The 13681-nt window shown below is 52.6% G+C and overlaps 1 long non-coding RNA gene across 1 annotated transcript in view; it reads right to left on the reverse strand.

The window, feature by feature from the left end:
• Positions 1-483: 483 nt before the first annotated feature.
• Positions 484-13681, reverse strand: part of LOC144336820 (uncharacterized) — a 41011-nt gene continuing 27813 nt past the window's right edge. The window contains exons 3-4 of the long non-coding RNA XR_013409143.1: positions 3379-3531; positions 484-2387 (exon numbers count right to left, since the gene is read on the reverse strand). This is a non-coding gene — a long non-coding RNA (uncharacterized LOC144336820). The remainder of the gene's footprint in view (positions 2388-3378; positions 3532-13681) is intronic.

Raw genomic sequence — 13681 nt, forward strand, 5'->3', positions numbered from 1 at the left:
ATTACTTTCCAAAATACTGGAGTTGTTAAAAAAATTCTTTTGTTATATTTAATGTCATTGATGTGTGGTTAGAGAATGCAGTTTATTTTGTATTAACTATTAGAACTTCACTGAGACTTCCTTCATGGCTCTGTGTCTGGCCTATTGTGGTAAATGGTGTGTGCGTGCATGAGGGAAAGGCATAGCCTCCGTCTGATGAGTGGTAAGTTCTCTGCGTATCTCATATCTCTAGCTTACTCACTGTATTGATCAAGACATCAGTGTGTGTTTTCTTTTCTCTGTTTGATCATTAAAAGCTCCAACTACAATTGTTGATGTATGTTTTTCTCCCTGAATTTGTAAGTATTGCTTGATATTTTTTGAAGCTGTTCAATTAGATTGACCCTCGAACAGCATTGGGGTTAGGAGCTCTGCCCCCATAAAGTGTATTGCTTTACACTTTTGACTCCCCCAAAACTTAATTACTAACAGCCTACTGTTGACCAGAAGTCTTACCAATACCATAAACAGTCAGTTAACACGTATTTTATATGTTATATAATTATATACTATATTCTTACAATAAAGTAAGCTAGAGAAAAGAAAATGTTATTAAGAAAATCATAAGGAAAAAATATTCACTTATCATTAAGCAGAAGTGGATCATCTTAAGATCTTTTTTGGGTGTTTTGTTTCATTTTTTGAGACTGGGTTTTCTTTGAGACTACACTCCCAGGCTGGAGTGCAGTGGCGCAATCAGGGCTCACTGCAGCCTCAACCTCCCTGGGCTCAGGTCCTCCCACCTCAGCCTCCCGGGTAACTGGGACTACAGGCACACACCCTGCTAATTTTTTGTAGAGATGGAGTTTCACTGCATTGCTAAAGCTGATCTCAAACTCTTGGGCTCAAGCAATTCACCCACCTTGGCCTCCCAAAGTGCTAAGATTACAGGTGTGAGCCACTGAAACTGAACTCAGCCAGAAAGATCTTCATCGTTGTGGTCTTCACATTGAGGAACCTGAGGAGGAGGAAGAGGAAGAGAAGGGGTTGGTCTTGCTGTCTCAGGAGTGGCAGAGGCAGAGGAAAATCCACGTATAAATGGACCCAGCCAGTTCAAACCCATGTCGTTCAAGGTTCAACGATAGGTGTATTTAATGAATTGATCTTTAATTATTTAGAATTAATGGGTTTCTGTCCTTTTTTTAAAAAAATCTTGTATCCTGTTTTGTGCCTTTATCTTGTCAAAATTGTGATAATCTGACTCGCTATATCAGAGAGTTAACTTGCAGATTAAACATGTTATTCCATGTAATGCATTTTAAACCAGGTCTAGAATCCTGAAACTCTGCTCAGCGCTAACTTTGTTGTTTTCCCTTTTTTTTTTTTTTTTTTTGAGACAGAGTCTTGCTCTGTCACCCAGGCTGGAGTGCAGCGGCACAATCTCTGCTTACTGCAACCTCCGCCTCCCAGGTTCCAGTGATTCTCCTGCCTCAGCCTCCCAAGTAGCTGGGATTACAGGCATGCACCACCATGCCCAGCTAACGTTTGTATTGTTAGTAGAGATGAGGTTTCACCACGTTGGCCAGGCTGGTCTTGAACTCCTGACCTCAAGTGATCCACCTGCCTCAGCCTCCCAAAGTGCTGGGATTACAGGTATGAGCCATGGTGCCCAGTCTGCTTTTCCATTTTTAATAGACCGTGAGTCTCAGACACTCGAGGTGGCCAGGGCACCCCTGCTGGGGTCCCGCAGGCCCTGCCTGGCTCTCCTCCCTCTCCTCTCAGCACCAGGGGACTCCCCTCGCTGCAGAAGGTGCACAAGGGCTGGGGAGGGAAGAGAAAGTGCCACTCTCTAAGACAAATCCCCCTCCTGGAGGAAGCTAGAGGACAAATGTCCTTCCAAAGCTGGATGAGTGAGCATGGCCCAAGCCAGAGGAGAGAATCCAGAGAGAGTGGAGATCTCGACAAAAGAGACACACAGCAAGCAGCATAAAATCCACCACAGAGCTGCTCAGCGTGACAGACGGCTGCAGCCAGAGCCCTCAGATGGGAGTGATGAAGGAGCAGCCAGCTCCCTGTGGAGAGAGGCTTCCAGAAGGATTGCTCTGCTTTGCTGGTTGGACATCAGCCCGCCTTGAGGTCTCTGGGCATGTGGGTGGCCCAGAACCAAGTGGCCAGCGATCACTCATTGACATCCCAGGGTCACCCAAGGTGGGCCCTGGAGTCTGGCATCAGTCACTCCTCCAGCAGGGATTGTGACCTCAGGACCCTGCTGCTGAGGGTAACTCAATCACTGCCGGGAGCACCGGCCCCCTCGCGGCTGTCCATCTAAGTGAAACTCTGGGTTTTCATAACACGGGCCGTTCCAGGATGCCTCTCTTCCCAGCTTTATCACCTCTGCCATCCAGTCACTTTTGAAAGAAAAAAAAATAAGCCAAAGGGGATGTAAGTAACAATTTCTAAAACAGGGTCTCGTTTCTGGTGGTTTACTTGGCAGAAGAGTAACAGATTTGGCAAACCCTCCCTGGCAGGTTGTGGACTAGACCCGTATCCAGGGTTGGAAGGAATTAGGGTCACCAGACCCTGACCTCAATAGGCCCAGGGCCTACCCAAACCCTGCTCCCAGGAGTCAGATCACCTGGGAGCTCCTTCGTCCCCGCCGCCCCTGCTGAACCACAGCAGCCAGGGAGAGGCCCAGGAATCTCCATTCTAAAGTGTGGCCGGTCACTCTGATGCATGGCTCAGTCCACTGGCCCTGCCTGGCCCCACCACAGCCTCCTCCAGGTCATCCGCACACAACAGCCCCAGGGAACGAGGCCACCCCTACTTCTTGTTTAAAGTTCTGGCCCATAACACACAGCAGCATTGTCTGAAGTGGGTCCCGATGTGCCTTCCATGGGAGAGGGTTCTATTGTCCGGTAAGTCTGAGAGTGAACGCTGGCTGATGCCCTGGTTTGCAGGCAGCATGAGCTCCCATTGCTTCGGAAGGTTCGTCTCCAAAAATACACAGAGGCAACATTCTCAACCCTGAGCTACTGAAATCCCATCCATCTTTCTCTGAAGATTAAAAACAGGAAGGCAATCAATGAATCTTTTTGTACACCCTATGGCAAATATTAACTACTATGCACTTGTTTTATGAGAAACTGCAATAATCTTTTGGATCCTAGCTAGGCCCCAGCTCCCTGACCTGCAAAACAGGGCTCACTTCATATAAGAGATGAAAAATCGGCAATGGTTAGGCTCAGAGAAGTCCAAGTCACTTGTTTGAGGCCACACAGTTGAGATTTGAACCCGGCCCAGCCAAATCTAAAACCCAAGCTTCTGCCCCCATGCCTGGGTGTTTCCCAAAGATGAAAAACACCAACTGAAAGGGAGGGTCAGGACCCAAGAGAAAAGTGCCACGAGTGATAAGAAGCAGGGACGAGGAGGAGACAAAACTGGCTCCTAGAGGTGAGGCTTCAGACGTGGTTCCAAGCCCGCTGGCAGACCACATGGAGACAGATGAACGGGTGGGTGGGTCTCCCTATCAGAAAGAAGGCAACACATGTGTTCCTGAAAAGAAAATTCTGTAGCAGTTGACCCGGGAATGCTGTGTGATAAAATGGGAATATAATTCTCAATACCGTTTTCATGGAGAAATACGGCAGGAGGACACCCTGCACGCAGCTGTTTTTCACAAAGGCCTCAGCAGAAGTCAGTGGCACAGCAGGAAACTGCCTCAGTGAGGAGCCCTCTTTGCACATGCATGGTCCTATGGTCTAGATATGCGGACTTCTTCCTCCAGAGGTAGACTTCAGGGTACCCAGAGACATGGACGGACTGCGTATCCTGCAAATAATCATGTCTTTCAAAAGCAATCATTGGGCTTTTGGTAGAAGCCAGAGAGCAGAGACACCACGGTGGCTGGTGATGCATGGGTGTTGTTGCTGAGGTTGACAACCGGGGGTACAGGCAAGGAATTTAATCAAAATTCCTGCTGGGATTAAATGTCTCCATACCTCCAGAGAGACACTACAGGAAACCAACTGTTTATGAACAGGGGTAGTTTGGGCTCCACTTCAAAAGATAAACAATTGTCTGATCACATCCCTCAAATTCTACACAGCAGAGCTTGGCCAGAATTCCCGGGCATGGAAACGCCATTTGCCAACTACAGCCATGGAGAAGCACCTGGCGCCACCTGGTCCGTCTGATTTTCGCCACAGGGAGTCCCCATGCACCCTTCAGATATAACAGCTTAGAAATGAACTTCCTACAATTGAATAAATCAACTTTCCTCATAGAGTTATTGCTGTTCATTTAAAAATCATTAGATTCTCACTTTGCTTAAATTTTAAAAATCCAACAGGATCAGAGAAGGATTATTTTCTCTCTTTTTTACTCCTCTATTCTCGGGAAAGAAGTAAAATGTGCTAATGATTTTATTCTGGCTTAATAAATAAAAATAACAAATATTATACTTTTAAGAAAACAAGGCCAGGCGAGGTGGCTCAAGCCTGTAATCCCAGCACTTTGGGAGGCCGAGATGGGCAGATCACGAGGTCAGGAGATCGAAACCATCCTGGCTAACCCGGTGAAACCCCGTCTCTACTAAAAAATACAAAAAACTAGCCGGGCGAGGTGGCGGGCGCCTGTAGTCCCAGCTACTTGGGAGGCTGAGGCAGGAGAATGGCGTGAACCCGGGAGGCGGAGCTTGCAGTGAGCTGAGATCCGGCCACTGCACTCCAGCCTGGGCAACAGAGCAAGACTCCATCTCAAAAAAAAAAAAGAAAGAAAGAAAACAAAGATGTTGGTTCAAATATTATTGCCACTTCAACACATTATGAAGACACCTTATCAGAATTACAGCTCACTTTTAAGATGCAAGTGACCTTTTCCAGACACAAGACACTTTCTAGAGTCCAGGATCTTGGAAGATGGCTTCATTAGAGGTGACGTTTCCAAGCACAGCTTTCTTTATTGCAGCGTTAGGGGAGATGTGTCGGCATCCTTCACCAGAAGTTAGACAGGGCTACAGTTTCCAAGCTAAGCCTGAGAAACTCAACACTAACAACAGAGAGAACACATGGGCAACAATATCTTAGCAAACAGAAACAGGGATAGAGAATGTTCCCCCCAGTCACACACTGACAGCAATTGGATAAGAGGCTCTCACGCCATCACTTGCCCCCCGCTCTGGCAGGGCAGTCACACGCTGGGGAGAACTGCCAGGCCTCTCTTCATGTCATCCAGGGTAAGGGGTACTAGTCATGTGACCTCCACTTTGCAGGCACAAGGGAGTCACTGGAGCTGGAAACAGGGACAGGTCCAGCTTGGGCATGTGGGTGGCCAGCTGCCCAGTGACCCCACCTCCTGGTATTCACACCTTTGCACAGTTCCCTCCCCATGGCATTGGGACTGGTCTGTGTGACCATCTGACAAAAGAATGACGTCACCTCTGAGATCAGGTTATAAAAAGACTGTGTTTCCTTCTTTGTATCTATCTCTGTCACTCTCCTCTTCCTTTTCTCTCTGTCTCTCTCTGTCTCATCCTCTTTTTATGTCTCTGTCTCCCTCTTACCTCCCTATTTCTGTCTCTCCCTCTTCTCTCTCTTTCTCTTCCTTTTTCTCTCTTTTTCTCTCTGTCTCTCTCACTTCCCTTTTCTCTCTGTCTCTGTATCTGTCTCTGTCTATCTCTTGCTTTTTTTTCTGTCTCTCTCTCTCTCTGTCTGTCTCCTCTGTCTCTCTCACTTCCCTTTTTCTTTGTCTCTGTCTCTCACTTCCTTTTTTTCTGTCTCTGTCTCTCTCTACTTCCCTTTTTTCTCTCTCTGTCTCTGTCTCTCTGTCTTCCCTTTTTCTGTCTTTCTCTGTCTCTGTCTCTGTCTCTTTCACTTCCCTTCTTCTGTCTCTCTGCCTGTCTCTTTCTGTCTCTCTGTCTCTGTCTCTGTCTCTGTCTCTGTCTGTCTCACTACCCTTTTCCTGTCTCTCAACCCTTTTCCTGTCTCTCTCCCCCCACCCCTTTCTCTCCTCACTCTCAAATTATGGGGACAGAAAGCAGCCATGCTGTGAAGCAGCCTTCCAGAGAGGCCATCAGGCGAGGAGCTGCATCCTGGACCCAGCCAGCAGCAAGTGAGTGGGCCTGGAAGCAGCCCCTCTGGCCCCAGTCGAATCTTCAGACGAAGCAGCCTTGGCTGACAGCTTGATGGCAACCTCGTGAGAAACGCTGAGGCAGAACCCCCAGCTAAGTCCCTCCTAGATTCTAAACGCTCAGAAACCATGAGAGACCATCAATGTCTGTTGCTCTAAACTGGGTAACTTGTGAACAGCCGTAGATAATGAGAGCATCAGGGACCCAGGCGGAGCCAGGCAGGGCCCTTCTTGAGGATGACGAGGAAGCTGCAGGGAAGCATCAGGCCACAGCAAGAGAGGTCAGGCAAAGGCCCACAGAGCCAGGAGAGGGACTGTCCAGGAGAGAGAGTCCTGAGGCCATCGCCTGGACCCATGAGTCCAGCTCCGCCTGGAGGGCCACCCCCAGAGCCCTTCAGGAACTCCCAGGGGCACTAATTAATTACACCCTCCTTTCCAATTCCATTTCGAAGTGGGTGTCTTGCAAGTGGGCAAGCCCTGGCTGAATCACTGGGTCTGTGAAGCTCTCCCCAGGACCCACACCCTGCCCAGGGACCAGAGGTGGCCCCAGAGTCGGCACAGATGGGGCAGCCCTGTAGCCCAAGACCCTCTCTTTGACCCCAGCAGGAGCTGGAGGAAGTACAGACTTTCCTGTGAGCTCCTGGCCCAGGGGCTGTGGTGTTGTGGGCTCTAGGGGGGCCCTGCCTCCAGCCTCCCGCCACTGCAGAAAACAGGAGAAATTGCAGTTGGCAGGCCGGGTGCAGGGGCTCATGCCTGTAATCCCAGCACTTTGGGAGGCCGAGGCGGGCAGATCACGAGGTCAGAAGATCGAGACCATCCTGGCTAACACGATGAAACCCCGTCTCTACTAAAAATACAAAAAAAAAAAAAATAGCTGGGGGTGGTGGCGGGCACCTGTAGTCCCAGCTACTCAGGAGGCTGAGGCAGGAGAATGGCATGAACCCAGGTGGCAGAGCTTGCAGTGAGCAGACATCGCACCACTGCACTCCAGCCTGGGCGACAGAGCGAGACTCCGTCTCAAAAAGAAAAAAAAAAAACAACTGCAGATGGCAGCAGGTGACCCATCAGCACAGGGCTCCAGGGCTCTCCCTTCAGAGGAGCTGCTCCAACAAGGTGGGAAAAAATGATGGGATGCCTGGGACTTTCTGTTGCATTTCCACATGGTCCACGTGGCCACAGCACAGGATACACAGCTCCCGGCTATGGGCGTGGCCCTCACCCCTGCATTGCCCCCTCCGGGGGATGCAAACAGCCCCATCTGGGCTGGGCAGGTGAGGCCTCCGCCCTGCCTTCTGCATCCCCCTCCCTCATGCCCAGCCTGAACCCCTCTTGCTCTTCCTCTGAAATGGTCTCCTGCTGATGTAACCCAAACCCTATTGAAAAGGACTGCCACTCAGCAGTCACCCTGCCTCTTCGTGTGCATCAGGTCTCTCTGTAATGTGAATCATTCACGCCTATTCAAATGTTTGATTCTACAAATACATTGCAGAGGGAAACGTGCTCCCCTCTCTCCTCCATCGTGCTGTATGGAAGCTCTTCTGGGACCTGTCTCCTGGGGTCCTGGCTGGCAGGGGATGAGTCTGTCTACCCTGCAGACACACAGGGAGGAACCTGTGTTGCTCCCGACCCACCTTGCACCACACACAGAGTGCCTTGTGTGCAAAACAGAGAAGGATGCCCGGCGGAAACTAAGGACAGGAGCGTGGGCAGCAACTGAGGTTCTAGTCTCCACTCTGGCACTTGTTAGCTGTGGGACTTGGAGCGGCTGATTCAGTACCTCTGCGCCTGGGTTTCTGTCCCTTGGAAAGGAAGGAGGCTGCTGCTCTAGCTCCTGCAGACTGCTGTGTGTTCAGTGGCAGAGCCCACTGTGAATGCTCCAAAGTGAACAAGTGAGCCAGCACCCAGTGCCTACTATGAGCCCACCGCTCCCAACCTCTGCAGTGCCAGTGGCCCAAGACAGGAACCCCGGTGCCGTTCCTATTTCCCTGAGGGGTCGGCAGTGCACAGGCTCCCAAGACACAAGGTCATGTAGCCTGGGCTCTGCCTCTGGTGGCTTCAGGGCAGAGCACGAGCCCCAGACACTGGCCCCTTGGCCCCAGACATTCAGGGCATAGGAGCAGCCCATCCCACCTACACCCCATCTTCAGCCCCAACACACCCTTGTTCTTCAGGCTTTGCTGGGAAAGCCTCCTCCTCCTTCTGAGGAGACCCCCTCGCCTCCCTTTTCCTTTTGAAGGTAAGAAGTGGAAGATTCTGGAACATCGTGTACTGCCTTGCTACCTCCCTATCTTGATTAGTAGCTGGATATGGGGCAGCCAGAGAGTGTGGGGTTCAGGAAAGCAGAACTCAGTGGCTAGCACTGTGGAAGACGAGGGAAGTGAGCTGGCACAGAAGACGGGGCAGGCACGGGGCAGATAAGACCTAAGGCAGAGGGGGCAGGGAGGGACGTGGAACATTCCAGGCACACGGAGCAGGCAGGCCCCATTGGAGCGAGGATTTCATTTGGGAGGAGCATGAGGTTAAACAGCAAAGTCTGTGTGGGACCAATGCACAAGGTGCTTGGCTGCTCATCCGAGGGCTCGGAGCCTCTGCTGCCCGCCCTCAGGAGCCTGCCGTGATTCCGTGTCCCCTGAGACACTCAGAGCGTGGAGTCCCAGTGACTTCAGATGACAGTCTCCTGAGGGACTGAAGCGGAGATAGACCAGCCTCACTCCCAGCTTTGCACAGATGAGGAAACTGAGGCCCGGCGAGGGGAACAACCCACACCCAGGCTCAGCCCAGGTGCAAGGCAATTCCGCAGCCTGGCTCCAGTCTCCTGGCCTGGCCTGCCATCAACACAGTTGCTGTTACCTGCTGATGGAAGGAGCAATAGAATAGCAGATGTTTGTAATTATAAACTTCTTAAGACTTTTTTTTTTTTTTGAGATGGAGTCTTGCTGTGTCACCCAGGCTGGAGTGTGGAGTGCAGTGGAGCCATCTCGGCTCGCTGCAGCTTCACCCTCTGAGATTTAAACAATTCTCATGCCTCAGCCTCCTGAGTAGCTGGGATTACAGGGGTGTGAGCCACCATGCCTGGCTACATTTTTTGTACTTTTAGTAGGGATGGAGTTTTGCCATGCTGGGCAGGCTAGCCTTGAACTCCTGGCCTCGAGTGATCCGCCCACCTCAGCCTCCCAAAGACTTTTTCTTGTAGAGAGAGGGTCTCACTCCGTTACCCAGGCTGGTCTCAAACTCCTGGGCTCAAGCCATCCTCCTGCCTCGGCCTCCCAAAGTGCTGGGATTGCAGGCGTAAGCCACCATGCCTGCCAGATTTTTTTTTTGGACCATAACAAACCTCAGTGTTGTTTCGTTCCTTAATGTGGCAACTTCGAAACACAAAGGAACTCTTTTTTTGTTTTTGTTTTTGTTTTCAGACAGAGTCTTGCTCTGTCACCCAGGTTGGAGTGCAGTGGCGTGATCTCAGCTCACTGCAACCTCTGCCTCCCAGGTTCAAGCATTTCTCCTGCCTCAGCCTCCCAAGTAGCTGGGACTACCGACATGTGCCACCATGCCCAGCCTATTTTTGTATTTTTGATAGAGACGTGGTTTCACCCTATTGGTCAGGCTGGTCTCGAACTCCTGGTCTCAAGTGATCCACCCACCTGAGGCTCCCAAAGTGCTGGGATTACAGGCATGAGCCACTGTGCCTGGCTGAGACACAAAGGAAAGCTCTAATATAGTTTCCGATTGCTGTTGCAACAAATGACTGGAAATTTAGCATCTTAAAACAACATGAAAGTATTGCCTTGTAGCTCTGGAGGTCAGAAGTCTGAAACAGGGCCCCCTTGCCTATAAGCAGCTGTGCTCCTTCTGCGGGTTCTGGGGGGATATGTTCCTTGCCGTTTGCAGCTTCCAGCAGCCGCTCTCATCCCTCAGTCAGGCCGGCACAGCATTTCTCTCACCTCTTCTCCTGCCTCCTCTTCCCCATGTGAGGACTTTTGTGATGACTCTGGGCCGCACAGTTAATCCAGGGCCACCTCCCCATTTTCAGGTCAGCTCACGAGCAACCTAAATTCCATCTGCAACCTTAGTCCCCCTCTGCCCTGCCAGGTGACATATCCACTGGCTCTGGGGAGTGGGATGCAGACAACTTTGGGGGCCATTACCCTGCCCACCACAGTAACAAACGTCTTGGCCTAGGAGGAGTTTCTGGTTTCAGCTGAGTCCCCTTGCACCTACCACAGTGATCACAGAGTGACCCTGCTGGATCCGATGAGCGGTGGCACAGTCAGAGAGGCCAGGGCTGGCCGTGCTCCAAGGGAACTGGTCCCTGTTGTGGAAAAGGAAGCTGTGCCCCAGTGCCCATGGCCTGGCCTGAAGTCTGGAGGCACTGGTCCTCACGGCCGACCCCCCACATCCAGCAGCGAGCTCGAGGCCACAGAGCAGTTGCCTCTCAGGCGTCATCTTTCCCCACCCTGCCCCCAAGGGCACCCCTTCCTCACGCAGCACAACCTGGAACTATCTACTGCACAAGGAGGCCCCGACATCCCCCGGGCACACATCCTGGGGGCTGCGTACGTGACATGGCTGAGGACCAGCTTTCTGGTGAGTGAGTCATGTCCTGTGTAACTCTAGGGCTGCTGCTTTCGGTGTCATCTACATGGATGGTGCCCCCAAAGTTGTGCAGTGCTCCACCTGGGCACCCATGACAGCCCTGAGGATTAGAGTGAGGAGCAGAAAGGAGTGGGACATTCTCCACCATGGGATTCAGGATGAAATATGGAGACTACTCCCTGTATTTTCTTGACAGTGGCACACCCATTGTCTAACCTGCCGTATCCTCCTTATCCTCAAGAAAATCCACCTACTTCTGGGTCAGTACCTGAGTGTTCCCTGAGTGCCAAAGTTAGAAAATCCAATCATGCTCATCCCAGCTGAGACGGGAAACTCCCATGCCCACCTTACAGCTGAGTTGAACTGTGGGGGTGGGGGAGATAGTAAATAGTTTACCCACGGCCATGTGGCTAATAAGCAGACTCAGGCTGCCAGGAGAACAAGCTGCTCTGCCCCCAGTGTGCTGTGTGGGCCTGGCAGAGGTGCTGTACCCATCAGAGTGCCCACTGGCAGCCCTGGTAGAGGCACTGTACCCATCAGAGTGCCCACTGGCTCCAGGGTTCTCAATGCCCACAGGCCAGGGCCAGCCACAGGCAAAGCCACAGTGGGGAGGCTGGTTTCTCCCAGCAGCCGGAGGGCAGCAGCCAGGCTGGAGGAGTGGTGGATCTGAAAGCAGCTGGCTTCTGTGCAGTTTTGGCTCTGGGACGAGCAAGGAGGGGCGCTGCTTCCATCACCCAGAGCACTGCTGCTGCCGAGGCTCAGAAGTGAGATTTTTCACAGAGTCCTACAGAGGGGGAAGAGCAAGCACCTCCAATTCGTTCTGAAACATGGGCTTCTAGCGGAAGCTCATCCATGGGGGCTGCAGCTCTGCTCCAGCAGAGCCATCCCGTCCATGCCCTGGGGTGTGGGAACTGCTGGTGCCAGCAGAGCCCAGGAGAGAAGACAGAGACAGAGACCTGGGCCTGGGCAGGTACACTGCTGGCACTGGGACATGTGGGCATCTCCATGAATGCCCAGCACAACAGCTCTTTCCCACAGCCTCGTATGTCAACCCCATGGCAGCATTTAGGGTGCCCTGGGCAGGTGTCACTGTTGCTTGTGATATAAAAAGCAAATTGTCCCAGGACATCACATGTCCCCTCTCCCTTTTCCAGCCCCTCCTGGTCCCTCAAAGCCTCATCTCACTCAGCCTGGCTGCCCCCCACCACCCATCCAAACAGCCTCTCTGCCACCAGCCCAGACCCCAAGTGGTGCTGCCACAGCTTCCCTCTCCCTTCCAACGTGAACGCCCCGAGAAGCACACAGGCCGGACCTCCAGGGCAGCTATACTGCAAAAGCGCTTGAACACAAAAGCCCACGTTCACCAAAGTGTTACATAAAAACCTATAGACACTTTTGGAACGATGCTTTGCCCACGCTCCAGGTGAAGCAGCCTCTGCGCCAGCCGTCCTGGAATCCGCGCTCAAAGGCTGAGCTTTGCACATCATCCTGGAAAACTTTAGGGCCCAGGTGGGAGGAAAGCATCAGGGAACGGATGGATTTTGTCTATTCGACGCTCCACATAGTAACATTTTGTTATCTAGGCCATGGAGACACTGGGAACGATGCCAGTGGAGGCCCAGGGGAGGTGCTCTGCCAGTGACAGTCCGACGAGCCCCCTGCATTCCCACCCCCATCCTGGGTCTCCTTCCTCCGCACTCAGCTCATGGATATCGAAAGCTTTCTCTGTTCACTGCCACCCTGAGCCACACAGCAATGCTCTGTCACTCCTGACACGTGACTCTCGGAAGGTGCTGCCTCCCCGGCCAGCAGCTGGAGGTCTTCAAGCCAGTCATGAGGGTGTGTGGAGTCTGCAGCCACTGCTGCCTGGGGCAACTGGGGCTTGTGCTGATTTGACCAAATCCCCTAGGCACCTCCAGGACCCACGGAATCCACCAACTACACCAATGAAGAAACTGCCCCAGTGAACAGCCCTTCACACGGCCTCCATCACTGAAGGCCACGGGGCGTCTCCTGTGTGTCCAGCCCTCTTCTGTGCCCAGTGCGTGCTCAGCAGTCCCTATGTGACTGTCCTTGGGGAGGGCAAGACGTGAAAATGCACAACAAACCCTGAGCTGTAAGTGACTGAGCGCTTACCCCCGATATGTTCGAGCCCTGGCAGAGCCAGAGAACCTCATGGCCCGAGGGTGTGAGTCTCCTACGCCTCTGCCACCTGCTCTTGGAAAGCAGTTAGTGACCGAGGGAAAAGGATTAGAATCAGGGGCCCTAGAGCACCCGTGCCTGGGCCCGGCACTCAATGATCCTGGAGGTGGCCTTGGTCTGTTCACCCCCAGAGCAGCCTGCAGAGGGTCTGGCCCCTCCACACAGGAAACATCTAAGCGGGGCTCTGGCTGTTTCAGGACCCTGCCCCACAGAGCCGGCCCTGAGGCCAGCTCTCAACCTACCTCAGCACTCCAAGACATGGGAAGAGGGAGGCTGGGACTCAGTTAGGGAGACCTGTGCATTTGCCGGGAAGGCTGTGGCCGGCAGGGAGGGCGCTGCGGGCTGCTGAGCAGGGGAGAAGCCGTTTGGGACTGTTTGTGGCCCCTCAAATGAGTATGTTGAAATCCTAACCTCTAAAGCGATGGTAACAGGAAGTGTGAACTTTGGGAGGTCATAGGTCATGAGGGTGGAGCCTGACGAACGGGATTAGGGCCCTTATAAAGGGGATCCCCGGAGTGCGGCCTCTCCCTCTTTCCACCAAGTGAGGACGCAGCAAGAAGGCTGCACCAGAAAGGGTCCTCACCAGAACCTGGCCGGGGGCACCCTGGTCTCAGAGCAGCCGGAGCCAGCAGAGGCAGAGCCCGTACACACTGCTCCCCAGAGGAGACCAGAGGGCCATGGGTGAAAGAAGGGATCACAAAGAAAACGCGGATCCGAGCCCTTCCTTCCCTTTCATCTCAAAACCGCAAACGTCTTCAGGCCTGAAGATCAAAGCCCCTGC

The sequence above is a fragment of the Macaca mulatta genome, chromosome 1 (assembly GCF_049350105.2).
Source record: "Macaca mulatta isolate MMU2019108-1 chromosome 1, T2T-MMU8v2.0, whole genome shotgun sequence".
In the NCBI taxonomy this organism is placed as follows: domain Eukaryota; kingdom Metazoa; phylum Chordata; class Mammalia; order Primates; family Cercopithecidae; genus Macaca; species Macaca mulatta.